The 27,169-nt window shown below is 47.6% G+C and overlaps 1 protein-coding gene across 8 annotated transcripts in view; it reads left to right on the top strand.

Moving 5' to 3' along the window:
• PTP4A3 (protein tyrosine phosphatase 4A3) overlaps positions 1-27,169 on the top strand; it is a 170,840-nt gene that overhangs the window by 71,885 nt on the left and 71,786 nt on the right. The window contains exon 1 of one of the 8 annotated variants that reach the window (XM_075124913.1): positions 12,477-12,495. The exons of 4 other annotated variants lie outside the window; for them this stretch is intronic. The gene's annotated coding sequence lies outside the window, so the exon portion shown is untranslated. Of the gene's footprint in view, positions 1-12,476; positions 12,496-12,534; positions 12,599-12,829; positions 12,908-25,329; positions 25,633-27,169 lie in introns of those variants that run through there. 3 more of the 8 variants (XM_048841776.2, XM_075124911.1, XM_048841775.2) reach the window with 3 other exon arrangements.

A 27,169-nucleotide genomic window follows, 5' to 3' on the forward strand; every position in this document is an offset into this window, starting at 1 on the left:
AAGCTAGATCTTTAAATATAGCATAACGACAGCATTTCTAATAGTTTTAGGTGATGTATAACCATATTGCAGAACCTGCATCTTGGGCCAGATTTGTCCTAATGCCTGCCTCTAAAGCAGCATTGCAACGTCTGAAGTTGGAAGCTCTCCCCCAACACCGGTGCTGCCAATGCAGAGTGAATGAGTAGGTCCTTTTCTTGGCAGTAATCAGATTGTTTTTGAGTTGTTCCAGCCAGCAGTCCCTTCCTTGGTCTCCCAGTTCCTTCCCTGTCTGAAGTGATTAAACCATCTCCAGAAGGGGTTAGCAATATTCTTGTTTGGAATTCCTTGTGTTTATCAACATGCAAGGTGAATATCTATCTAATCTTGTTGTTTAGTGTTTTCATTCTCCTAGCATCGGACTACCTTACAACAGTTATTGCAAAACAAAGGCCCACATGAGGTCCAACCTGTTCCATCTTCCACAGAAGCAGCTAGGGGAGAGTTGCTTTTTTCTCTCTCTCATCTGCTGCTTCATGTCCCTCTGCTGTTATGTCTCTGGTCTGATTAGCCTCAATATTTCCCCCAGGAAGACACACATTTCTAGGCAGAAAGGAGTCTTTATTTTCTTTTCCCAAGTGGGAGGCCATATATGTGACTATTGAGCTTATAATGGCAAGTGAGTCCCGTCCCAAAGGTAACTACAGGACTATGGACCTCTGTCTGCTGTAGCAGGTGGGGTGAGAGCTGGATTCCTCCTCCATTTGCCTCCTCTCGGAAGTCAACTTCTGTTTCTGTTCATGTGCTAGGGAATCGCAACTCACTCTTTGCTGCACGGGGCCCTGTTGACACTGCACTTGTTTGCTCTTTTTCTCTGTTAGTTTGTTGTGTGCTTGCTTGCTTGCCATGTGCCTGCTTGATTGAAGTTGGTAGTGTGATCTGCTTGGGGGGCTGAGTGCTGAGCCTAGTGGCCTGCTAGGCAAAACTGAGAGCTTTCTAGCGAGGCTCTAGCTTGCTGTGTTTTGATCCCTAATCCCCTAGGATCCCTTGAAGAGGGGTAAACTCAGGGAGAACAAGGGCTTAAAAAGCCAGCTTGTAAGTGCCCAGAGTTACAGGCCATAAGCCTAACTTCAGTACCAGTTGGTTGCAACTACAGTAAAGAACAGAATTATCAGACACACAAATGAAGACCATATGTGGGGGAAGAGTCAACTCTGCTTTTGTAAAGCGAGATCATGTCTCACCAATGTACTTTGCGGGTTTCCAATAAGCATGTGGACAAGGGGGATCCAGTGGCTATAGTGTACTTGGACTTTCAGAAAGCCTTTGACAAGGTCCCTCACCAAAGGCTCTTAAGCAAAGTAGGCAGTCATGGATTAAGTGGCAAAGTCCTCCTACGGATCAGGAACAAAAGGTCAGTTTTCACAGTGGAGAGAGATACATAGTGGGGTACCCCAAGGGTCTGTTTTGGCACCGGTGCTGTGCGACATATTCATAAAACGATCTGGAAAAAGGGGTAAGCAATGAGGTGGCAAAGTGTGCAGACGATACAAAACTATGCAAGGTAGTTAAGTCCGAAGCAGACAGTGAAGAGCTACAAAGAGAGCTCACAAAACCAGAAGACTGGACAACAAAATGGCAGGTGAATTCAATGTTGGTAGATGCAAAGTAATGCACATTGGAAAACATAATCCCAAATATACGTACAAAATGATGGGGTCTAAATTACAGTAGAACCTCAGAGTTACAAACACCGGAGTTACGAACAGACCAGTCAACCACACGCTTCATTTGGAACCAGAAGTACACAATCAGGCAGCAGCAGAGACAAAAGGAAGAAAGCAAATACAGCACAGTATTATGTTAAGCGCAAACTACTAAAGAAAATAAAGGGAAAATTTCTGTGCTTGTTTCATTTAAATTAAGATGGTTAAAAGCCGCATTTTTCTTCTGCATAATAAAGTTTCAAAGCTGTATGAAGTCAATGTTCAGTTGTAAACTTTTGAAAGAACAAGCATAACGTGTTCAGAGTGACAAACATTTCAGATTTCAGAGTAGCAGCCAAGTTAGTCTGTATCCACAAAAAGAAAAGGAGTCCTTGTGGCACCTTAGAGACTAACAAATTTATTTGAGCATAAGCTTTCGTGAGCTACAGCTCACTTCATCGGATGCATTCAGTGGAAAATACAGTGGGGAGATTTATATACATAGAGAACATGAAACAATGGGTGTTACCATACACACTGTAACCAGAGGTTTCAGAGTAACAGCCGTGTTAGTCTGTATTCTCAAAAGAAAAGGAGTACTTAGAGGCACCTTAGAGACTAACCAATTTATTTGAGCATGAGCTTTCGTGAGCTACAGCTCACTTCATCGGATGCATACCGTGGAAACTGCAGCAGACATTATATACACACAGAGTCTCTAAGGTGCCACAAGTACTCCTTTTCTTTTTACTGTAACCAGAGTGATCGCTTAAGGTGAGCTATTACCAGCAGGAGAGCAGGGGTGGAAAAACCTTTTGTAGTGATAATCAAGGTGGGCCATTTCCAGCAGTTGAGAAGAACGTCTGACGAACGGTGGGGGTCAAGGGGGAGGGGAATAAACATGGGGAAATAGTTTTACTTTGTGTAATGACCCATCCACTCCCAGTCTTTATTCAAGCCTAAGTTAATTGTATCCAGTTTGCAAATTAATTCCAATTCAGCGGTCTCTCTTTGGAGTCTGTTTTTGAAGTTTTTTTTGTTGAAAAATTGCAACTTTTAGGTCTGTAATCGAGTGACCAAAGAGATTGAAGTGTTCTCTGACTGGTTTTTGAATGTTATAATTCTTGACGTCTGATTTACGAACAACCTCCCTACCTGAGATGTTCTTCACTCTAAGATTCTACTGTAGCTGTTACAACTCAAAAAGCGATCTTGGAGTCCTCATGGATAGTTCTCTGAAACCATCCGCTAAGTCTTCAGCAGCAGTCGAAAAAAAAAGCTAACGGAATGTTAGGAACCATTAGGAAATGCATAGATGATAAAAGCTAGACAATATCATAATGCCACTGTATAAATCCATGGTACACCCACACCTTGAACACTATGTGCAGTTCTGGTCACCCCATTTCAAAAAAGATGTATTAGAACTGAAAAAATAACAGAGAAGGTCAACAAAAACGATTCGGGGTATGGAACAGATTCTATATGGGGAGAGAGTGAAAAAGGACTGGGATTGTACAGCTTGGAAAAGAGATGATAGAAGGCTATAAAATCATGACGGGTGTGGAGAAACTGAATCAGGAAGTATTATTTAACCCTTCACGTAACACGAACCTGGGGTCACCGAATGAAATTGAGGCACAAGGTTTAAAAGAAATTAAAGGAAGTACTTCTTCAGAAAATGTACAGTCACCCTATGGAATTCATTGCCAGGGGATGTTGTGAAGGCCAAAAGTATAACTGGGTTCAAAAAAGAATTGAATAATTTCATGGAGGATAGATGTATCAGTGGCTCTTAGCCAAGATGGTCAGGGACACAACCCCATGATCTGGGTGTCCCTAAACCTCTGACTGCCAGAAGCTGGGACTGGATGACAGGGGATGGGTCATTTGATAATTGCCCTGTTCTGTTCATTCCCTCTGAAGCACCTGGCATTGGCCGCTGTCAGAAGGCAGGATACTGGGCTAAATGGACCATTGGTCTGACCTAGTATGGCCATTCTTATGTTCTTAGAGATTATCCTGTCAGCTCATGGGAGAGAAAAAAGCTGTTTTAAAAAAAAAATCCTCTTTAGGAGCACTGAACAATTTCCCAGTGATGTTCAAAGCAATGTTGAAAGCCAGTCTCAGCCGCTGGGTTTCTGCATTGGGACTGCTGAGTCCCAGTGTGGTGATGCACTGATTGTGTTTAAAACACTCGTTTGCAGCAGCGGTGGCGGCTGCTGAGACAGTAACCTACTTTCTGCTTCTGGTTCACAGCCCAGATAGAAACCAGAAAACCTGCATGTTGCCAGCGGTATGGGAGGGAGCCAAAGCCGTTCCCGTTCTGTTGTGCCGATAGCTGGGATACACTGGTTGGCTGGCGGAAGCGGAGACTGGCCTTGTGAATAATACTCTGTCTCCAAACCTTTTCCCTCCCTCCCCTCCACATGCTCTCTTTTACTCTCTCAATAGACAAACTGTTTCCATTTCTTAAGCGATAGATATGGAATAAGGCAGGCGTTTCATTTCTTTCCAGCTCAAGACCCTGTTCTGGGTTGCTGAGTTCCAGCATTCCCTTCTGTCAACATGGAAATCCCCGTGTACAGTTAAGAGGTTGACTGGGATTTCTGCTGTGTTTTGCGAGCGATAAGTCTTTTCTTATTTGTCTGTCCTGCCCTCCCCTCCCCTTCCCTCCCCATTACTGTCCTTTCACAGACTCTCATCCGTGTGACCCATCCTTCAGGTGAGGCAGGCTTGATTTTTGAGTTCTTCTGCATTATTCCGGTGCCACGTCTAGTTGGGTTGGATAGGCTGCTGAAGAGAGCCTTAGGGCAAGTCTACACTAGAAGCGCTATGTCGGCTCAGCTGTTCCGCTGTAGCGTGTCTGGTGAAGACACTCTATGCTGACTGGAGAGCGCTCTCCCGTCAGCATAATTACTCCACCTCCACGAGAGGCTGAAGCTCTGAAGCATGAGAGTGTCTCCGATTGACATAGCCCCAGTGTGGACAGCGCTTTGGTCGCTGTAACTTGCGTCACTCAGGGAAGTGGCTTTTTCACACCACTGAGTGACATAAGTTACATCAACTTAAGCAGTAGTGTAGACCTGCCCAAAGGCTGAGTCTCTCATACCCACCCGTTCGGAGCTCAGGAGACTGGATAAATGGGATCCCTCTATATATAGTAAAAGAAAAGATTTGTTGAGACACTCTAGACCGTTCCTCAGCAGCCAGCACCAGACTCTGTAGCACAGTTGGTCGTTGAACTGTAGTTTGTAGACTGTGATCAGGCAATTCGCACATGGCTTTAATGTGTTGTGTCGGTTTCAGAATCCTTTACTGCTGCACTGATTATGATTACGCAGGTGGTACAACCCAATACTTCTGCATTTTATATGCAGCTCGCTAGGTCTTAGTCTGAGAACCACTGCAGTAGTGTGTTCCCCAGTGTATTGTCCTGTCCAAACTATAAGTAAGTTGATAGACATTTATATGTAGCTAAACGTGTGTAAAACACTAAGGTTTTAACTGTACTAACACTCAGGTACGTGGCGCAATATTGTGCGTGAGAATATACACAGGTACTCAGTGTATTGTTGTCCAGTCCAGTTTTGCATGTCCCATACAATTCTGGGAAACTATTCCACAGTGTTACAGGACGTCTGCCCCTGATGTTCACCTTAAATGTTAGTTTTCTCTCTTTTTTGATTCACTACTCCTAAGTATGCATCGTACATGCAGATGTAGGCAGCTGGCAGGACCCCCTTTAACCAAGCTATAAACAGTCAACTCTTTAAACTCTTCCTCTTAAACCAAGTCCTCAGCCTCTTGATTTTTGTTGTTGTTGTTGTCCTTGCCAATTGCCTGTCCTTATCCTTATCCTTTCTTTATGGTGGCGAGATGCCCAGGACTTAGTGTTCCAGATTGGGTCTCACCACGCCACACATGGCTGGTTGAGGAGGGGAAGCTGTGCTTTACGTTGCAGTCTTTATGGGTGTGTATTCCAGGCTGATCAGCGGGTTAATATGGTCTAGCGGATAGAGTGCACGGGACTGGAAGTCAAGAGATGCAGGTTCTATTCCCGGTCCTGCCACTGATGTGCTGTGACCTTGGGCAAGTCACGTCACCTCCATGTGTCTATTTCTCCTCCCATCTCCTGTCTTTCCATGTCTGGCTAGGGTGTGTCAAAGCTCAGTTTCAAGCTCAGGCAGATGTACACGTACTAGCTTTGATTAAGCAAGTGCACTAAAAATAGCAGTGTAGCCAGGGTGGCATGGGCAATGGGACAGGTTAGCCGCCCCGAATACAGGCATGTCAGAGTCCTTCGATATGTATTTGGGGCAGGCAGCCGTCATGTCACCTGTGTCGCTGTGACCATGCTGCTGTTTTTAGTGCACTAGGTCATTCAGAGCTTGCACACATACATCTACCTGAGCTGGAAACGACAGCTCCAGTGTAGACATCCCCTTAGATCGTAAGTCTTCCTAGGGCAGGACCGATCTCTTACCACGTGTTCGTACGTCACCTAGCACAGTGGAGCCTTGACTTCCATAGCAGACCACCTTCTGGCCTGATTTGCATGCTGTGCATTTGTGGAGACTAGATTACAAGTACATGCAAAGTACTGCTGGCAGAAGGGTGTTCTCCTGAGTCAACTCAATTTGGTAATAAAATTCTAATTTGCATTTTGGATCCTATCAAGACTGAACAGATCCTGTAGTAAAGCTGGTTTCAAAATTATGCCAATCCAGAGTACGCAATGCATTGAAAAAAGTTACTTCCCTGGCACCGTCTGCTGCGGCTGTCACCACTGTAAATAATGCTAGCTCTGTCTGGCAGTGTCCAGAGCAGAGTCCGAGGCTGAAGACTGGATTTATGTTTGACAGTGATGAGCCTTCCGCCGCTGGACAGAATGTGTGGCTGCAGCAGCTGTGGAAAGGGTACTGTTGCTCTTCAGGACTGAGTCATACAGGAGATAATAGAGGCTGTGAAAATGGCTGTGTGGGGCGATCTGAAATGCCTTGGAACAAGACAGAGCTGAGAGAGAAGCCGTTGGCACCAGCTGATAGCAGGAGAGCTGAACAAGATAGGCCAGAAAAGTTTGCTTGGATTAGAGACAAGCCTGTATCAAGCTAATCAAGTTGTGTATAGAGAGGCTGGCATCAAAGGGTTGAAATAATACCCTGAATTCCAGTCTGTAGATATTGGTGGTGTAATTATTTATGTTTAATCTGAGTCAAGGGGTGTGTGTGTGGTGCGGGGGAGGGGTGGCGGCAGGGATAAAGCATTAAGCGTTACAAGAGATATGGAATCTTTGCAGCTGTATTCCTCTTGTATCCCCAGAAGGGAATTTGCTGACACCATGATAAAGCAATCACAATGTTCTTTTCTGTTCTGCAGTGGAATTGTTGTTGTAAACGTGTAGCCCCCAAGCGTAAAGTCTGCAGGGCGCAAAGTGAAGATGTCCAGTACCATGGTGGTAGGGGCCACCTAAGAACGCAGAGAGACGCAATCCCTGACCCAAAGAACTTACAGTGTAAACGATTGGGACGGAAGGGCGGGACTCGCTGGGAAGCCCGGCAGGGTGAGCAAGTTGGAGTGTTTTCATTGGGGGCAAGCTGTAAACTCTAAGGTGGACGTACAGAGTTGGAAGGGTTCTGGGGGACGTTGTTGATTAGCAAACTGGTCTGGACGCAGCCCCGTGCAGAGTGGCTGTGACTCTCAGTGCTGCCATTCGGGGCTTAATCATTCAGGGGGCAGCAGGGCTTGTGGAAAAGCGTGCTTGCTGGCTCGATGTCTTTCTGCCCTCCAGACTCCCAGGGACCTCCCTCCATGCAAGATACGGCCCATGCCTGGCTTGGGAGCAGAAGGTGCTTTCTCTTTGACACCATCATTGCAGCTTCTGGATGAGATGCAGTAATTTTGCTCTTGACTGGCCATGTTCATTTAAAGAGCTTCTGGCATTTTTCCACCAGGGGAAGAGCCATGCTTGCAGAGTCTTTTGAGTTCTTCTGTGATGTATCGCTGCTCAGCTGCAGCTGATAGCCTTGTACTACGTGGTGCACATTAGTTGTTATTTACTAGTGTGGCAGGCCCCGCTTTGTTTTAAGCAGCAGAGCTAGCATGGATAGGGAAACTGGAGAGAGATTTCCTAGGGGACAGGGGTTGGTCAAAGTTTTTTGACTTGCTGGCCAGCACTAACCATAAAGTTCTTTAAGCATGGTGCTTTTCTCCCCCTGCTGAATACACCAATATACTGTTTGTACCCCAGAGGAGTATCTTAGATTACCTACATATAGGATTCTTCATATCTTGCATTAAAGAGTGAAGAGCTCCTGTGAACAATTTAAACAGCTGCTATGTTCCCGCTCAGGGGGGGTTGACTTTCAGTGATGGGTAAAGATCATACCTGTGTATGTTCCTGAAGGTTGGTGAGCTATGAGCATAATTATTGCCCTCACGCCAGGCCTGCACTAAAATGTTAGGTTGACCCAGCTGTGTCCCTGAGGGGTGTGAAAAATCCACTCCCCTGAGTGACATAGTTAAGCCGACCTAGCCCCTGGTTTAGACAGCCCTAGGTCGATGGAACCATTCTTCTGTCAACTTAGCTACCACTTCTCAGGGGGGAGAGCCCCTCCTTTCGCTGTAGTGATTGAACCATTGTAGCGGTTTAAGTGTAGACGTAGCCCAGAGTCCAATGAGCATAGCCAGAGAGTAAACCGGCAGTGCTGGAAAAGGTGGGTTAATTGTGGCTGGTGAACCATTTGAATTTTCCCCCATGAAAAGTAGCCTATTTGACCAAGTAGTACAGTGACCATTAGCACTTACAGGATGCTTTCCACATTCATAGTTTCAGAGTAGCAGCCGTGTTAGTCTGCATTCGCAAAAAGAAAAGGAGTACTTGTGGCACCTTAGAGACTAACCAATTTATTTGAACATAAGCTTTCGTGAGCTACAGCCACAAGTACTCCTTTTCTTTTTGCACATTCATAGTGTTGTACAGACCTCAGCTAATGAGGTCTTACACAGTGTTATCCCCATTTTATAGATAGGGAAACTGAGGCAGAAGATGGGGCTATACCTCAGGAGCTTCAGATTCCTAATCTGATGCTGAAACCACTCAACCCACACTCTGCCGTTCCTCTCTCCCTTCTCTTGTAAATACCCTCCCGCCTCTACAGAGGAAACAGTCTGCTAGTGAACTGGGATTCTGTGTAAAGCAACATCCCGAGGAGCCTTTGGGTGGTTCCAAAAGGTGCTTGGTGCCTGGAATGAGTAAGAGACAATGGTGTCAGAAGAGCTATAAAAAGCCATTGTTGCCTCCATTATCAAGGGCATTACAGAAACCCACAGGCCCATTCACAGCTGTGGTATGCAAAGCCTCCAGAGCAAAACTCACGCCTGGCATAGGCTGAAGCCCTGTGAGAAACTGATCTGTCCTGGGGGCACTGGGGAGACCCTTGCCTACAAGGAGTGGAAAGATTAACAAGAATACCAGATGGGAGCGAGGGACTTGATGACTGAGGGAAGTTACGGTAGGTTGTAGACAGGGATATGGCGCCGGAAGGGGTAGGGTATCATGTGAGCTCCTTGTCAAAATTCTGCCACTAAACTGGAATGGTTCCCCTATCGCTGGAACTCACCGTTCTTCTTTGTTTCTGTTAAGCGCTGTCAGAGATGACATGTCCCTGGGGCTCATAAAAATACTTTTGAAGAGCAGTTTTTATTTATTGTGCCTCTGGAACTGGTATGAGGGGAATTTTTGTTTTGGGGTTTTTTGGGGGGGGGGGTGGTGTGATTCCTGCCTCTGTAGCATCCTCACCCTGGGAGGGCACGTGCCTGTCCGCAGTCTAATTGGGATATTTTTGTGGGAACCCCTTATTAAAAGGTCGGCAGGGCATGAATAGTTACACTTCCCTTTTATCTTGAGGCTGAGGTTCAGATTCCAGCAACGGCTGACATTGTCCCTCTGATGGACACATACAGTAGATAAAATGGTATCATAGTCTCAGTCCAGTTCCTAGGGAACAAATGTCCACAATTACTACTGCAACTGGCTAGATCGGTTGGTCGTCTTGGCAGAAAGGCCAAGGAATTTGAATGAGCCCAAACACAGCTGCTTGTACCCACTGGTCAGGGTTGAGACATGTTGGTTGATTCGGGCCATGTGGGTGCTATGGAACTGTAATTCCCTCAGGGCAGGGACCTGTCTTTGTACAGGGTTTCCTGTGGAGTCTAATTACCGGCATAGTGAGAAGTTAGGATACTAACAGGCTCCAGCTGACAAAGCTATAACAGAAGCCAGTAGCTGAAAGCTGAAGTCCGCAAAATTCAGAATGGAAATAAGATGCCAATTAACAGGGAGGGTAATTAACCATGGTAGCAGGAACAATGGGAATAAGAGCTAGTACCAGGGATTGTGGTGACTTTCTAGCTCTGACCAGCTTTCTAAACAAGATGCTCGAATTCAGCCACAGGCTGCTAGGCTGGATGCAGGAACCACTGAGTGAAGTCCTCTGCCTGAATTATGCAGAAGGTCAGCGTGGATGATCACAGTGGTCCCTTTTGCCCTTCAAATCTGTGAATGGAGAGAAAACAAGAAGTGGGTGGTAGTTATTATGGTAGCATCTAGGAGCCCAAATCAAGGATTGAGGACCCATTGTGGTAAGTGCTGTACAAGCAAGTAACAAAGAAGACCATCTTGCCATAGAGAAGCAGAGACAATATTAGCTAGGCAACATGGTGCACGGATTAATTGGGCGACAAGCTTAACGAAAGGTGGGAGGAATCACAAAGCATATTCTTGCTCTCACCAGGTAATTAGCCTCCTTATTTGGGTTTTATTGGGGTGGGGTGGGGCGGGGGAGACGAGGGCTAAGTTTGTTTTCTTTCATGGATGCCCTTCGGAAGTACGAAAACTCTGGGGTGGGGGAGACTAGCTGATTATGGGGGGACACAGAAAGTACGGCGCTATCTTCTGGAGCGGAGAGGTTGGCAGTACGAAGAGAATAATAGGGAGGGAACCTAGGGACTGCCAGACTGGTTCAGACCTGAGGTCCACCTAGCCTCGTGTCCTGTCTCTGATAGTGGCCAGCATCAGGTGCTTCAGAGGAAGGTGCAAGAAGGTATAGGATAATCTGCCCCCCACATTAGGTCTCCTCCTGGTCTCTAATAGTCAGATTAGCTTTAACCCTGAAGCACAAGGTTTAACATCCCTTCCACGGTTTATATCATCGGGGAGCGGGGAATGGGTGTGGGGTGAGGAGAAAGAACAGCGGTGGCCTGAAAACTCCAGCGTGCGCTGAAAGTTTTCTGCCCTGGATTGGTTTTGCTACAGAACTCCCTACAGAACAATCTGCCCTTGGAGGTCAGGGACTGTGCAAACCAGTTACTTATTCACGCCTACTATGAAATAGTTTATTTCGCTACCTGTTTGTATTTTACTGTCCAGCAAACATCCCTCCACTTCTGCCACCTCCACTTGTTGCTGTCATTGTGGTTTCTTTGTTCGTGCATCAGCCATTGGTAGCACCTGGCACCCAGTGCTAGAGACGGTGGGTACCAGATTCAGGTTGCTAAGCAGGAGGAAGCTCTTAAAATAGAAACATTCCCTCCAATCTCCTTGTTGTTGTTGCACCTCTCTGAACTCCCCTCCAGTGTCAGTGTCTGGCGTTAACCTGGCTGGTAATGATCCCAGCATTCCAGATATGGCAGCAACCCAGAAAGACACTGAAGCATTGAATTGACTGGGGGAAGATGGGAAATAGGTCATATGAGCTCCGGTTATAGAGCCAACAGGAAGTGCTGATGTCTCCAGCTTCGATTAGAGTCACCAGCTTCTCCCAGGGCCAGGAAACAGGCCCTGTGGAGTGTCTGCTCCTCATAGCTTGTTCCCCTTCTAGGTCCACCTGGAACAAGAGAGCACCCATCTCGACCATTAGGTTCCCATCAGTCCGTAGATTGTGCCAGGCTATAGTCTTACAGGAAGGATCATGGCTCCAGCCCCCAAAGTATTTTTCATTCTGCCTTGTAGGCAGTGGGAAAGTTTTCCAGGTCCTGATAATCCTTTGTGCTTCATATAGTACCTTCCTTCAGATGATCTTGGAGCACATTACAGAATTGAATGAAGGGATGAGCCTTCCCTGCAGTCCTGTGAGATGGGCAAGTATCGTGACCCCCCCAGTTTAGAAATACAAAAGCTTAACCTTTGTGTGATTCAGTGATGCAGCCAAGATGGTGCAGGGAGCCTGTGACGGGGCAGAGACCTGAGCCCAGATCTCTGAGGGCCAGTCCCGCACCTCAGCTACCAAACCAGCCTTCCCTTTGGGTTTGACACCGCGGACTGGGGGAATGGCTCGCTTCCTGACAAAGGGGAGAGAAAATGGAGTGATCTTGGGTGCCCCCTGCAACGTTCCAGAGGGGAATAGTTGGGGTGGGCTGAGGGGAATGGGAAACCATCTCAGATTCTCCCTCTTCTTCTTCTCCTGCTGAAAGCCTGATGTGTAATCCGCTTGTTTGATCTGGATCAGCTTCCTGCAGGGCTGGTACCTACGATGAAATCCAAGCCACACTAGCGAGCTTTCCAGTCAAGCCTCTTTTCGCAGCGCCTCAGGCTTTGGCGCCACGCCAGGGCAGAACTGGAGCTCTGCGATTTGCAAGGCAGCCAGCTTAAATGATTATATTACGATTCCCTGTGGAGTTGGCCTCTCTTCCCTCCCCCACCGCCCCTCCTGCTCCGAACTGGCATTTGAGATCACTAATTGAACCCAGACATCGCAGCGCTCAGCAGCAGGGAGCAAGCTGATTCATCCTCTTCTTCCCCGAGCCCTGGGTTTGCTTTCTTTCTCGTTCATTGAAACAGGGGCAAGGGGCTGCCGTGGTTGTCTGGAGGCCGACGGTGGGTCTGGAAGCAGCTTGGGCTACAGGCCGAAGGGGTAACTAACCACTGCCAGCGAGCGCGGCTGGTGTTTCTAGCTCAGCGTGTGCATTAGCTTTCTCAGAGTTGCCTTTTTCTCTGTGGGTTCCCCCCCACCCCCCTGTTCCGTAACATTTATCAGCCGTGCTTGGAATCCAAGTCAGGGAAACCTCGGATATTGGCACAGCCTTTGAGTGCTCCAAGCTGCTGGTGGGGGATATCGCAGAAAGTCAACCTCGGCTCTCACTCTGAGCGAGGCCAGGGGATAATTCATTCTGGCCTCCCCCACCTTGTGCGCACAGAGGAGGAGTCACAGCCTCCAGTGCAAGTGAGTTATCTGCAGCTGATTGTTAGCTTGTACTCACTGTCATGTCTCTCTTCGCATTCAAAGGCTGAAATATTGAAAGCTTTGTGGCTCCTTGCGCTGCCGTACGGGGCTAATTCTTTCAAGCTGGAGTCGTTTAGTGCCACGTGGGAGAGGCTGATGTGATGCATGCCGTGGTTGTGAAAAGTAAATAAATCTTTAGCAAATTCTCTCAAGTATCCAGATGTACAGCAATGCAGGGAAAGGGGACTGCTAGCCATACATGCTGGCTGTCCTTGGGGTAACCTTTTTTCCTGACTATGTCTTCAGAAGTCAAGTAGTTTGACCTTGTCATACCAACTTTTCTAGGAGAAGTAGAGCGTTTCTGTTGCATTCTCGCCTGACAGTTGACTGATCTGTCTTCCTGACAAGTGTATTTTAAATATCGATCCAGAAATGCTATGCTTTTTTGTGTCTATGTAAAGGTTTCCTTTATTAAGCCTCCCAGATAGCGTTTGGTGCAAACTCAGATGGTTGGTACTGGGAGTACAGTCTTCATAAAACTAAATTAGTCAGGGTCATGAGAGCTTCTTGTGTTGGTTGTTTTGTATGGATTTCATGCCTGATGCTGGGTTTCTGGTTTTTTTGTTTAAAGAGTCATGCTCTCAACATCTGTGGAGGGGAATATTCTCAGCCTCCTTTGTTAATAAGGAAGCTGTGTGCAGACAAGAGCTCTGCTTTCATGCCAAGAGATGCAGGGTTACCTCTCCCCCTAGAGGAGATGGATAATCCGACCCAGTTGCCTTGTAGGTTGAGCATTTGTTAGTTTTTGAGCTGTTCCCAGGAATACAGCCTGGATACGATAAAGGATGTGGACAGGCAAGCAGTGACTGTGATTGGATTACTGCTAGACATCCAGAAGTCTGGCATTACACATGGCCAGCCGTGGGCTTAGCAGCTGAGGCTGCTCAGAGTGGCTTTGGGCAGGGGCGTCGCTGAGGTTTAGTAGATGATATTGCAGAAGGACTGGGGGTCTGGAGCTAATTGTTCACTGTGAGGCTTTCGTTCTTTGCGTTCTGGGAACTGGGACGCTCTCTTGCTGGCTCTCGGCAAACTCTGTTGATCTCTCTCAGAGGAGTATGAATGATCGCCTTCCCTGCTGGGGATATTGTGAGGGTTAATGTTCGTAAGATCCTCTGATGAAAAGCAATGGATAAATGCAAAATGAGCACATGGACAACCCCGTGAGGATATACAAGTGCAGCCTGCTGCCATGAGCCTCCAAGCCTGGATCCACAGACTTGGGCTCACGGGGCACGCGCCACAGTGCTAAATAAGGCCCTGCAGACATTGAGGCCTGGGCTCTGAAGCCTAGAGAGAGGCCTAGCACTGTGTCTGTCAACCCAGACATGGAAGCTGGCTGTGCAGACATACCCTTAGAGGGAGCCCACGTTCCCCAGTTTCAGACGGACGTGATGGGCTTGGTGCGATCTATACGTGAAATTCTCTGGCCTGGGTTATGCAGGAGGTCAGACAAGGCAATCGTAGTGGTCCTGTCTGACCTTAGAATCTACGAAAGCTCAGCAGAGTATTTAAATGTGAGCCTAACCAGCATCCCAGCATTCACCCTGAAGCTAGGTACGTGTTTAGGTACCTTGCTGAATCAGGGCCTTGGTCTCGCTCGGTTTTTAATCACCTTTTGCGGGTTGACATTTCTCCTGCTCCTTCCTATCAAGAAACTCCTTCCCCTTGGCAGTTCTGTGTAATGGCAAATATTTGAATTCAGTGGTGTGGAGTTTTCGAAATGCACGGACAAGGCCTGTTGGGAAGCACAGCTCTCTGGTGCTTTGCCCTTAGTTGGCTTTGTAGCTGAGCCCCTTTAATGCGCCCTGCGTGCCGTGTTCCATGCCTGCTGACTTTCTCCACCTCCGCTTCTGCACTGGGGCCACTAGCATCCTAGAAATAATGTGCTGATTCACACAGGATGTCCGACCCAGTGATGGGAAGTGGTGCCAGGGGTTCTGGGGTGGCATAGGAGGACCAGGGGTGAGTAGCAAGGAGGAAAGGCGAATGGGTCCTGCTCTGGAGTCGGGGGCATAAAACTCTCCTTTTGTTCCAAAGGATGGTCTGTTGGCATTAAGGAACAGTGTCGCTCAACATGCCGTGCGCACGGTTTAACAATCAGACGAGTGCTATGAAGCCGGCATGTGCCTCGCAACCGTGGAACTCTCAGTGCAAGTTTGTAGACACATTCTAATCTAGATTCACAGGCTCCTTGCTGAACTCCAAGAAAATAAAGGATTTAATCTGTTGGCCACCCAGTTCTTAAGGAAGGAAATATGGTCTAGTGGGTAGGCACTGGACAGAGAGTCAGGAGACCAGGGATCTGTTCCCAGCTCTGCCATTGACCTGCTGGGTGACATTAAGCAAGTTACTTCCTCTCTCCCCTACTGCCTTCTACCTGTCTTGTCTATGTAGATGATATGCTCTTTGGGACGGGGACTGACTCTCAGTGTTTGTACAGCATCTAGCATAATGGGTCATTGTTCTCCCTGGGGGCCTGTTAGGTACATAACAGGTAATAAAACGTGTGTTAATGATGTGTGTTCTTCAGAGCAGATAGACAAGTCTGGATTTTTTCATTTTCCCGTGTCTCTGGGCTGTGGCAAGCCATGTGTTAGAATTCCATGTACTGTCAAGGCCATTTTTATTAGCTGTCCTTGCTTGGTTAGACAAACTGTTGCTAGAGAGCAGCACTTGGAGTGGTCATCTGCGTCAGCACAGTCAAGGGTGGCTTGTTCTGTGTGTTCATTCTTGATTCACACAACAGTAATGTCAGGACTTCCGGACTGTGTAGCTTTCATCATCGCTTTGTTGCAATAGCTAGAGTGTGCGGAGGCAGACTGGCTAGATGATGCCATAGATCAGCGGTTCTCAAACTTTTGTACTGATGATCCCTTTCACATAGCAAGCCTCTGAGTGCGACCCCCTTTATAAATTAAAAACACTTTTAAATATATTTGACACCATTATAAATGCTGGAGGCAAAGCGGGGTTTAGGGTGGAGGCTGACAGCTTGCGACCCCCCCCCATGTAATAATCTCGCAACCCCCTGAGGGATCCCGACCCCCAGTTTGAGAACCCCTGCCATAGACGAAGGGTTTGTGTAACTTTGGTAACTTACTGGGAATTGGTCCTGCTTTGAGCAGGGGGTTGGACTAGATGACCTTCTGGGGTCCCTTCCAACCCTGATATTCTATGATTCTACCAGAATAATTTCTCCCAATACAGATATTTGGGTGTTTCCAGGTGGATGTGTTCTTATTCTGGGATAAGAGTGTCCACACAGGAGTAGCTACTTCAGTAGATTTCCAAGTGTAGACAAGCCCTGAGGCTGTGTACGTAAACTCTCTGCTTTCCGCTAAGGGCAGAAACCCCTGTAGTTCAATAGGAAGTAAATGGCAGTTGACAGAATTTTCAACTTCTCTGGGCTTCAGATGCATTCCATAGCAACTACATTGAGGTGCCTCAAACAGTGCTCTTCTGTTCTCCTCCCCTGCTCCTTCTTGCACACCTTACCTAATAGCCTACTCATTCCCTTCGATTCAAAGACCTCTGCACTAGCACCAGACCTAAACGCTGCATGAAGTCCGTCTTTACATCTGATAGTTGTTTTTTAATGCTTCCTCTGCCCTGCAGAGCATAGGAGTTAATTGCAAGATTCTCCTGTTACACCCCGTGCGATGTGTGAGGAAGGAAGGGTTAAATGAAAGGGGCGCGCATGGAAGCAAGTCTTCGCATCATTGCAAGTCAAGCTGGGCCGTAAGTTTAGATCGAAACCATTGGTTAACAATTTGCACTAACAATAGTGTCTGCATCTCCTTACACACTAAGTGGAGTTGAGTTTATAGTGCAAAATGTATTGCTCTGTCCATTGGAGGAAAACTGGCCGTCGGTGGGATATGATGCCTGTGGCTGTTGGGAAATGTGGTCAAGGTAGCTGACTAAAACAGGATCACGTGACCAGTCTGGGGTCTGTAGTTTTTAACAAATAACAGGTCAGTTGGTAAGTGTGGTACTGTGGAAACTCTGTGAAACAGGTGTCTGTCTTAAGTACTCATATGCCTCCATCCCAATCACTGTGGTGTCCAAACCCCTCAATCCACACAACACCAGGTGAGATTTGCTAGAGCCATTAGCCCAACTGACATGCAGACAGAGTCAGTGAGTTGCCCAATGTCACCTGTGACCGAGCTGGGACTTGAGCCCAGGTCTCTTAAGGCTGGTGCCCTAACCACTGGGCCATCCTTTCTCTCATTTGGAAAACTGTTTGGTTGCATGACTCCCCTACCATCCCTGCAGGATCACAGGCCTTCAGCAGCACTCTTCTTCAAAGGACACACCTCCCGATTCTTATTGCCTATTGGGACTGGTCACCTTGATCGAAACTCTCAACCAGGAATAGGCTTTGCATTTACCCTGGGAGGTCCATCCACTACCATCCTGTATGTTCTGCCACCATCCCTTCCTGCATCTCAGGCTGGTGACAGAGATGTGGCCACGTCTTGCAGAGGGAGACATTCTGTGGTGAATTCTTCATGTGCACGCTAGATCTCTGTATGTGTTCCTGAATGACACTCCCTAGCCCTTCTCCTCTTCCTCCAGCAACATAGCTGGGTTTGTCGCTCTCTTGCATGCTTATTGCTAGAGCTGGTCAATGTCTTTCTAACAGTTTCAGTGAAAAATGGCCTCTTGTATTCTAAATAGAAAGTTTTATTTGTCTTAAAAATGTCCAGTTTTCTCTGCCATCCACCCCCCCGCCACCCCTCCAAAAAATTCTCTAGTTTCCAAAAACTCTCTAGGAAACCCCACAAATTTACATTTCTTTCAAAAATGTTCATGGCAAGTAACAACAGCATTTTCCAACCAGCTCTACTTATTTCTCAAGCAGCTTCTTGGAGGCAGACGTACCTACACCGTGTGCCTCTTCCTTCCCTCTACTAACTGATGCATTTGTCCTGCCTGACTGTCCGATTGCCTGGTGGCTCGTGGCTTTTGTTAAAAGAGAGCGAGGCCCAAATTGGTGACACTGATCTGCTTTTTCCGGCCGCTTGGCAGCACTGCACCTGGGCCAGTCTCCTCCCAGTCATCACTTAGAGATCTGTGTGCAGATGTTGGGTTGTTTTTTTCCTCCAGGCCTTTCATCTTTAGTTCCTGCTTCCTTCCACACCCTTACTCCCACTGGGAATTTCTGAACTTTTCTTTCCTTTGGCAAGCCCCTTGCTGTGGTTATTGGTTGTAACCGATACAATCTCTCTCCCGTTGTCAGATTCAGTTTTTCTCAGTGGCGTTGGAGTCCTGGCTGGGCAGGAGGACTGTGATGTCTTCTGTAAGGTCTTTACACAGGACCTCTTTCTGCATACCAGGTCTGTCACAAACTTGTGTGTATACATCCCCTCACCTTCTGTTCCAGTTACAGTGGTTTGTCATGTGCTGCTGTTGCTTTAAGTTCTACTGTAGCTGACCTTTTGCCGTTCCTTTAATCTGCTGCCTTGCATGATAGGTAAGAATGCATGGTCAGGATTTTCAAAAGGGATTAGCAATTATGGATGCCTCAGTCTTTTGGCTGCCCAGTTTGAGACATGGGATACTTTGGGCACAACAGGCCCCATTCACGGTGTCACCAGCTGAATACCAAAAATCACTAAGCGTTCTTTAAAATCTTGACCACACTCCAACTTTCAACAATGTCCTCCCCCACCTTTGCAACTCAGGGCACGTCTGCGCGGCAAATAAATCCTGCGGCAGAGGGAATCAGATTCCAGGTCACCTGAGTCGGGCTTGTGCTACAGGGCTAAAAAGAGCAGTGTAGACATTCCCGCTCAGACTGGAGCCTGGCTTCTGAGACCCACCACCATCACTAAGTCTGAACCTGGGCTCTATCCATAGCGAGAATGTCTACACTGTTGTTTTCAGCTCTGTAGCATGAGCCCGAGCCAGTTGACCCGTGCTCTGAAACTCATTGCCACGGGAGATTATTTTTGTTGTTGCAGTTTAGGTGAACCCTAAGGCACAACCAAGGAAAGAATCCTGTCCCTTCCCCCGTCCCTTTGATCCTCTACCACTGATTGTTTTATTTCTGGTAAGATTTTTTTAAGGATAAAATGTAAAGTTTGTTTAAAGGAAAAGCATTTTATAAAACACCATAGGAATAGAAAAGTTTTTATGACACACTTCAGCTAAGTTTTGAGAGTTTGGAGATCAAAATGTTCTTGGGAGGGCGGGGGGACAGAAGGAATACATAATGCTAGTGTCTGTGAACCAACAAGCGAAATGGACTGGAAACTAGGTGAAACTGACCAGTCTTGTTCTGCTATATAAACTGAACCAGGAGTGGAAAACAAGCAAATGGCACAGTGAAAATTCAGTTAAAATCTGTGGCTTTTTAAAGGAAATAACTAAAAAAGGTAAAGAGTTTAAAAGTCTTGACAATGTAATTAATTTTTGTGGAATTAGCACATGTAGAAATTCCCTCCAAAGAGCCATTTAAAAATAAATCTGGCTTATAAAGTGCACTTTTCTTCTTTTTCATGACTTTTTTTTTTTTTTTTTTGGTTATAAACCAAAACCTGAATAGGCTTTATCAATTTTCCACCTTCTGTTTCGCTGGGTAATGTTCAACTTCAGCCATCTTCACTGAGATGGCTGAAAAGAAAAAAACAAAACCCCCACCTATTCTCTCCTGTACTAGAACGTGCCCAAAGGTGAAGTGTGAGAATTTTGTGCCGTACATAAAGTGGAGGGGGCATGAGGGGATAATCTCTCCCCTTTTTAGGAGCTGTAGCGTAATACAGATTCATTTATCAAAGGAAATCTGTGTCAATTTCTTTCCAGTCTCACCTCTGTCCTGTTTTACATACCCATTTTTGAAGAGAAGAGGCTGTGTATGGTGGTATGTCATGTGTTAGTGTTGCAAAGCTCTGTGGAAGTAGACCAGACCTCTTGTCACACCAAGATAGTGGTGGCATTTCAGGGCTGTTGGCGTGAAAGAGAACTGCTCTCCGTTCAGTTTGTTTAGAGATGACAGAAAAGTAGCAGATCCTTCAGCTACTGAAAAACCTCTGGTAACCAAGGGCAACTTGGCAACTTAAAGAAATGGGAGCTTTAAGATGTAAATTAGACCCTTCAGCTGGTTCCCCAGATGGGGCGAGAACCTGTCTCGCATAATTCTTTATTCATTTTATAAAAGAAAACACAGAAATTCAGATCCCCATCCAAGTTGAGGAGAGCTTCCTATTCAGAGAGTTCGGTACAGCAGTTCTGTTATCAAAAGACCCTGCATTTGCATCTACGGCATCGAACAAAACCTCACCTACTCTGTACAGAGCTGCGGCAGGCTTTTCTGGGACTGTTCTCCAGACTGTCAGTAAGTAACGCGAGCCAGACTACACAAGAGTTTTGGATTAAATGGCTCTTTTGACGCTTTGCTAGAAGCATGTATCGAACGATGGTCGTACCGGTGGGAGTGTGCGAACTCATTAGTAATAAGTTTTAGATAGCTGTGGGTATCTCTCTCCCTCTTCCCTGTTTATCTGGGGGATCCATAGAGATCAGATCAGAGACCGAGGTTTGACTGGTTTGGAGTAGTAGTGGCTGGAAGCTATTACAGGCTGATGGCTATTTGGTGGCTTGTGTATAATAGTACCTCTATCTTATATAGCTCTTTTCATCAGTAGATCTCAAAGCGACTTACAGAGGAGGTCAGTATCTTTATCCCCATTCTACAGGTGGGGAAACTGAGGTATGAGGCAGGATGTGGCTTGCCCAAGGCCACCCAACAGGTCAGTGACAGAGCCGGGAATTGAACCCAGGTCTCAGTGCAGTGCTGTACCCATTGCCTGGCTGTCTCTGTCTCTCTCCTGTGTGTAGGTGTGCACAATCCCAGCAGGGTGACCGAAGCTCAAATGGTCCAGCCCAGCAAAGCCTAACTGCCCTTTCGTGCTGGCATGGCTGGGGTAGCAGCGGGTGTGAGGAAGCATGCCTGGATCTGCTCCATGCTGTACATGTCCTCTGAGCTGTCTTCTGTCAATGGGTCCTCCTGAGCTGTGCGAAAGGCCAGGACCCGGAACGAGAGTCGCGGTGTCTCTCTTGCCCTGGGGTTAGATTAGAGAGATTGCTGCCTCCCTGGCTCCAGAGACTTCCTGAGCATGTGTGTGTGTGGGGGGGACGCAGGATGGTGACCAGGTCCAGCCCCCGCACCGGGGTCAGCAGGCACTGCCCCGCTTGGAGAAATGGGAAAACACCATCCAGACTCTGTGCCATTCATGGCTGTTGGAAGAATGAGGGTTCCATGTGAGGAATCACCGCCGGTGCTCGTTCCCGAAGTGGGGCCAAAGCAGCATGCTCCAGAAAATTAGCCTGGCATTCATCATGCCAGGCCCGGGAGCGCTGCCCCAAGGGCCCTCGGTGGATGAGCCAGCATGCTGCCGAAGGGAATTCAGGCCACCCCTGAAACGTTGATTTAGAGCCTCCCCTGATGGCTGGTGTTGGGATTCAGATGCTGGAGTGACAACTGGGCCTTGCACCTGGAGCAGGATTGGGGCAGCCCTAGAGTGCTGGGGACCGGTGAGAGTGGAGCTGTTTGGCTTGCCAGCATGGGGGGTGAGCCGGGGGAGGTGTGGGGGGGAATGACTCTGGTTGAGGTTCAGATTTAATTTTATGCTGTTGAGCAATAATGCAGGGCCAAATGATGCCAGCTTAAACCAGGGCTGAATTTGACTCCCGGCTGATAGCTTTGCATGGCGCTAACTAGGGGTCAGCAGCACCTTGTGAGCTGACCTCTGCATGTCATGGCACAGATCCTCAATGAGCAAGGAGGCCCTGACTCTGGAGATAGGGAACCTCACTGCTGCTTGTCCCCGGTCCCATCCGTTCCTCCTTTCTCTGGGTGAATAACGCTGCTCCCACACCCTCTCTTCTCTTTCGGATTGGCATCGCCGACCCCGGCAGCACGTGGGCAGAGCGGGAAGCGGAGCGCTGACTGTAAGGGGATCTGGCAGCGTGGGAATGGCATGATTGGCGTTCCCGCGCCCTCGGGCAGACGGGAGGCAGCTTGCAGTGCGGCTCGGGGACAGAGAATACACGGAGCACTGAGCAAGCTATAATGATTTGACATGCATTCCTCAGCGGTGAACAGCCTATAATGGCAGGCATTCCCGAAAATACCGACTGGGCAAGGCTAGGTGTGGTGTGTAATGGGTTTGTTTGTGGGCTGGCCTCTCCCCTCTCTACACCTGGGCTGCGGTGTCGGTTCATTTTACAAGTGAAAGTGAGTCTTGTGGTCTCATCCTGCTTGGCTGCTTGGAAGTCCCGTAACTGGGCTTGACTGGCAGCCTCTGTCCAGGAGGAACAGGACACCATGGGAGCCAGGGTCACAAGAGACCAGCGCTGAGAATGCAGAGGACCTGTCCATGCTGTGCCTTTCTCCAGTCGGTGCTGCGGGGAACTTAAATTTGCCTTTTGGTTTATACAGTGCAGATGTCTGTCTAGCCCAGAGGCTCCCATCCCCCTCTCTGAGCACTCTTGCCATCCGATCTTATAACAAAGCACTCGCCTCTTCCTGCCATCGGTTCTGAGCCCCCCAGTTAACCAGTGCCAACCTCTCCACGTGTGACAGCCTCTTTCCCAAATACTGGGGCCCCAAGGTGGTCTTGCAGGCTGTTCGGAAGGCTTATGAATCCAAGCTCTGCCAGACCACAGGGTCGGAGGAAGCACATTCCCAAGTCTAGGTCTGAGGGGTGGTCTCATGGATGGGGCCCTGGGGTGAGGTTTGGGCTGGGAATGCAGCCACTGGCTGCCATTGTGACCTTGGGCGAGTGATGTGGGAGCCGGGACAGGCAGTGTCGTTTACTCTGGCCTGGTCTCTTAAGTCACTTTTCAAAACGGGACCGAGGCACTTCTTTAACACTTAACCTTGAGCCTTGGATCTGAAGCTGTAAAATGGTGGTAATACTTCCTTTGACAGTTCCACAGCCAGTCTTATGAACGTATTGCCATGTCAGTGCGGAACGGCAGCTCCCGGGAGATGAGGGTTGCTCGGCTGTGAGCTAGCTGCATGTGTGCAGAGGGTTTAAAACGGTAAGTCAGAGATGCAGGAAAATCTCTGGCTATGTGCTTTCTTCAAGGCTTCTCATTTTCCACAAGTCATATAGTAAATATTGTATCTTTGCTAAATGAGTTGGCTCACGTGTAATGAGTGACTTGCGTGGCAGATAGCTGTCAGAGGCATGCAGATTAGGAGTTCTTAATGAGCAGGACGACCCTACCAGGATTCCCAGGTCGGGGCAGGAGCCAGGCACATCTTTTCAGTTTCCCTTTGGCAGTCTCCCAACCCGCCCGCCCCTCTTATGGTGATTCATGGTTTGATTACTGCAATGGGCTTTTTCCAGCATTACTGCTCCAAATCTTTACCTAGTGCCCACAGCAAAATCCTGCCTCGTTAGTGGTGGAGGGGCTCTCGAGTACATTTCTAGCGCTCTGAATGCTGCTTCAATGTAGTTGACTAAATCTGCAAGCCCTTATATCGTATGGATCCTGGTTCCTTAGCAAGCTGCTCCCCCATCCTGGGCTTTCCTGGTAACTTCAGATTTGAACACCCAGGGTCGAGAACTAAGGAATCTTTTTATTGGCCAAGAGTCCTTTATTTCCCCTTGTCTGTCCGCCAGAATCTGTTGACATCCAAGGGTACAATCCAATCCCATCTGTTTACAGAAGCATTCACTACAGGTGGTCTTTTCCTCACCAGCCCGAGTCTGGGTGGGAATGTGGTTAGTCGCCATCGGTCAGAAGCAGCTTGCCCCACTGATGCGCTTTGTGTTTTCAGTTTCTGTCCTGTGTGTGCCCCCAGGTTTCACAATGGGTGTGTGTCTACAAACACACAAAGGTTACTGAGCTTCTGCCGAAACAGCTCTGCGTCTGTGTTACTACAGCCTCCTGCTATGTTCCTTCAGGGAACTGGGCTGGGCTGTCAGTTTCTCTCTTGCTCATAGCAAGAGGCAGATCTGAGTTTGTGTAGGCTCTGGTTTTAGTATAGTAATAAAAATTTTCAGTAATAAGGCCTTGAAACCAAGGGTCTTAAAGTGTTTCACTCAAACTGAGCCTTGTAGCTAGATCTGGGCAAAGAGTGCAGAGGAGTATTTGCTAACTCTTTTCAGAAACTTTTCTCGAAATTAGCTTTGTTGCATCCACCTTTTTCACGGACATTTGAGGGAGCTCTTGTTCTTACACGAGCATGTTTGAAGGTCAAATTTCAGGCCCGGGTTTAATTCAGAAAAGAAAGTTATTTAACCAAAAATTCATTTGGGGCAGAAACAAAATTAGTACATAAAGGTTAGGTCATCCCATTGGGGAACAGATGCCATGTAAGGTTGCCAACCGTCCCATATTATAAGGGATGTCCTCTATTTAAATCAGGTTTCTGGCAGCACTACACCTCTGGTTAAAATACAGGATAAAAGGAGTCTCGTATTTCTTTAGAAGGCTGACAGAGGGGCAGGTGGGCCAAATTTGAGTGGTGGTGTGACCTAGTGCACAGGGTCGCAACACCACTCAGATTTGGCCTGGACGCCCCACCATTATGCATGTCCTGTATTTTTGAAAGACCGTGTTGGCAACCTTAATGCCATGTGACTTAAGTGACCAGTCACACAACTTGCCTATCCATGCAAACAGTTTGTGAACAATCTATAGACTGATATTTCTTTGAATAAGCCATTGATCAGTTTTGAATGGAGAATAAATTAATAAATCATGCTCTGTTTGTAGGTGAATTACCAGCACAAAAATAAGGGTAAACTTGATGGCTAAATTGTCATAAAAATCTATTAGCTCTACCTGCACCATCCCTCTTGGAAAAATATCATTTATACCCCTTTTACAGATGGGTCAGTTGAGATATAGAGCAGTTAATTGGCTTCTTCAAGGTCAAGCTGCAAGTAGCAGAACTGGGATGAACGCAGCTTTTTGTTTTAAGTAATGCAGTCCTTAAACAAAAATAATGAGGAGTCCTTGTGGCACCTTAGAGATTAACAAATTTATTTGGACATAAGCTTTCGTGGGTTAGAACCCACTTCATCAGATGCATGGAGTGAAAATACAGGAGCAGGTCTAAATACAAGAAAGGATGGGGGTTGCTTTACCAAGTGTGAGGTCAGCTTATGCCCAAAGAAATGTGTTAGTCTCTAAGGTGCCACAAGGACTCCTCTTTATTTTTGCTGTTACAGACTAACATGGTTACCACTCTGAGTCCTTAAACAGCCTCCTTCAGGAGACAAGCAAAGGGTTAATGAGACTTACTCATAAACGCGCTTGATAACGCCCACTTATCACTCACTCATGTATCCTACAGTTACTGACAGTTGAGGTTTCAGCGAAAGATGCTTGTGGCAAAATGTAAATTGCAATTTGCTTGGTACGTGTTGCTTTCGGGGGGTCTTTTGAAAAACGCCATTTGTGTTCCGGAGCTTCAGACAGTACAGACCTGAAAATGAATGCTTCTGCCTATGTAAATTAAAAGCAAAACCCAGTGTTGAAACCAGATCGCAGCAGGCTTAAGCCATCGCTCTGTGCAGAATGTTAAATACCCAGTGAGCTGGAAGCAGCCTGACAGACCGGGGTTTTTGTGGCTGCCTGCCTTGCTTGAGACTCCAAAACTGCTAGCTGGATTTCTGAAAGGTACAGACGCAGCCGAGGTGAGTCTTGTGCTGATTATTCCTGGCTAGTTGTTCAAAGTGATATTGGGCTTGAACTTGTCTTTGGTTTGACACCCCCCACCCGCACCCCCTTTTCCCTCTGCTGTTGCTCACTGAACCTTTTACCCAGCTCTGAAACAGTGTTATGGATTAAAGGCTGAGTCTAAGGTAAGAGGAATTAATGCGATTCATATAACTCGGGTGGATCAGAAGAGCGCTCTAGCTGGTCAGCTAGCCCATCCTCCAGACTCTTGGCAGTATCGTCCCTGAACCCTCGCTACTAGATGGATGTCAGTCGTATACCTACTGATGTCTGTGGTCCAATCATGGAATAGCTCCACTGGTGGGGAGTCCACAGTGTCCCACGGCCCAAGGTGTTGGATTGCTCCTCTATTCTTAGCTGTCCTCTATGCTGCAGGTTGAAGCTCTTTAGCATAACACTGCTGGGACAGCCCAGGAATGTTGCTCGTTACAACAGCTGGGGGCTTTCTCCAGCGGTTCTCAAACTTCATTGCACCATGACCCCATCCTGACAACAAAAGTTACTACCCCAGGAAGGGGGACTGAAGCCTGAGCCTTGCGCTGTGGGTGGGAGGGGCAGGAAAGGGCTGTAACCGGAGCCCCACCGCCCTGGCTGTGGCTTCAACCCCAAGCCCCAGCAAGTCTAACGCCAGCCCTGGTGACCCCATTAAAACAGGGTTGCAACCCAGTTTGAGAATCGCAGGTAGCCTAATAGAACTGCCCCAGTGTGCTCTAAGCTGAGGGTTGTGAGCGTACAAGCCACGGCAAGGGCGGGAGGGATAGCTCAGTGGTTTGAGCATTGGCCTGCTAACCCCCAGGGTTGTGAGTTCAATCCTTGAGGGGGCCATTTAGGAATCTGGGGCAAAAATTGGGGGATTGATCCTGCTTTGAGCAGGGGGTTGGACTAGATGACCTCCTGAGGTTCCTTCTAACCCTGAGATTCTGTGATTCTAAGGTAGGAAGGTTGCAACTAGCCGTGAGCTAATTCATATGCTGTATGTGTCCACAGTATGTGCAGGGTGGTATTTATAACACATACCCAGGTTATATTTGGAGGGGTATTACAGTAGGCAGTTCTTTGTGATTAAAACCCCCTTTCGGTCTCTGTACTCACGTTGAGATCAGGCTGAATTCAGTGCTCTGTATGGACCTCTTGGCCCTAGCTATGTGACTAAAAGGACAAGAGCCGTCCGCTTCTGATACGCACGCGCTGCCTCGGCACCGGTCTGCCAGTGTCCTTTGCTAGGAGTTTCTGCCTAAGCCAGGCAGCAAAGCATGCCTTATTGTGTCATCTGGGGATGTGGTAGGTCCACAAACACCGACCCATGTGTGTTTCATGTCCGGCCTAGCTAAATGTAACACCGCTGCACACTTACAACTGTACTTCCCATTCCCATTTACACAGTACTGTGCCGTGACTCCACTCTTCCTCTTCGGAACCCAGTAGGTGAAAGGCTAGTACGTTGAAGCATTACTCACAGACATATACTAGGTCTGGTAGTGTGTACGCTGCCCT

The sequence above is a fragment of the Caretta caretta genome, chromosome 2, assembly GCF_965140235.1.
Source record: "Caretta caretta isolate rCarCar2 chromosome 2, rCarCar1.hap1, whole genome shotgun sequence".
Classification (NCBI taxonomy): domain Eukaryota; kingdom Metazoa; phylum Chordata; order Testudines; family Cheloniidae; genus Caretta; species Caretta caretta.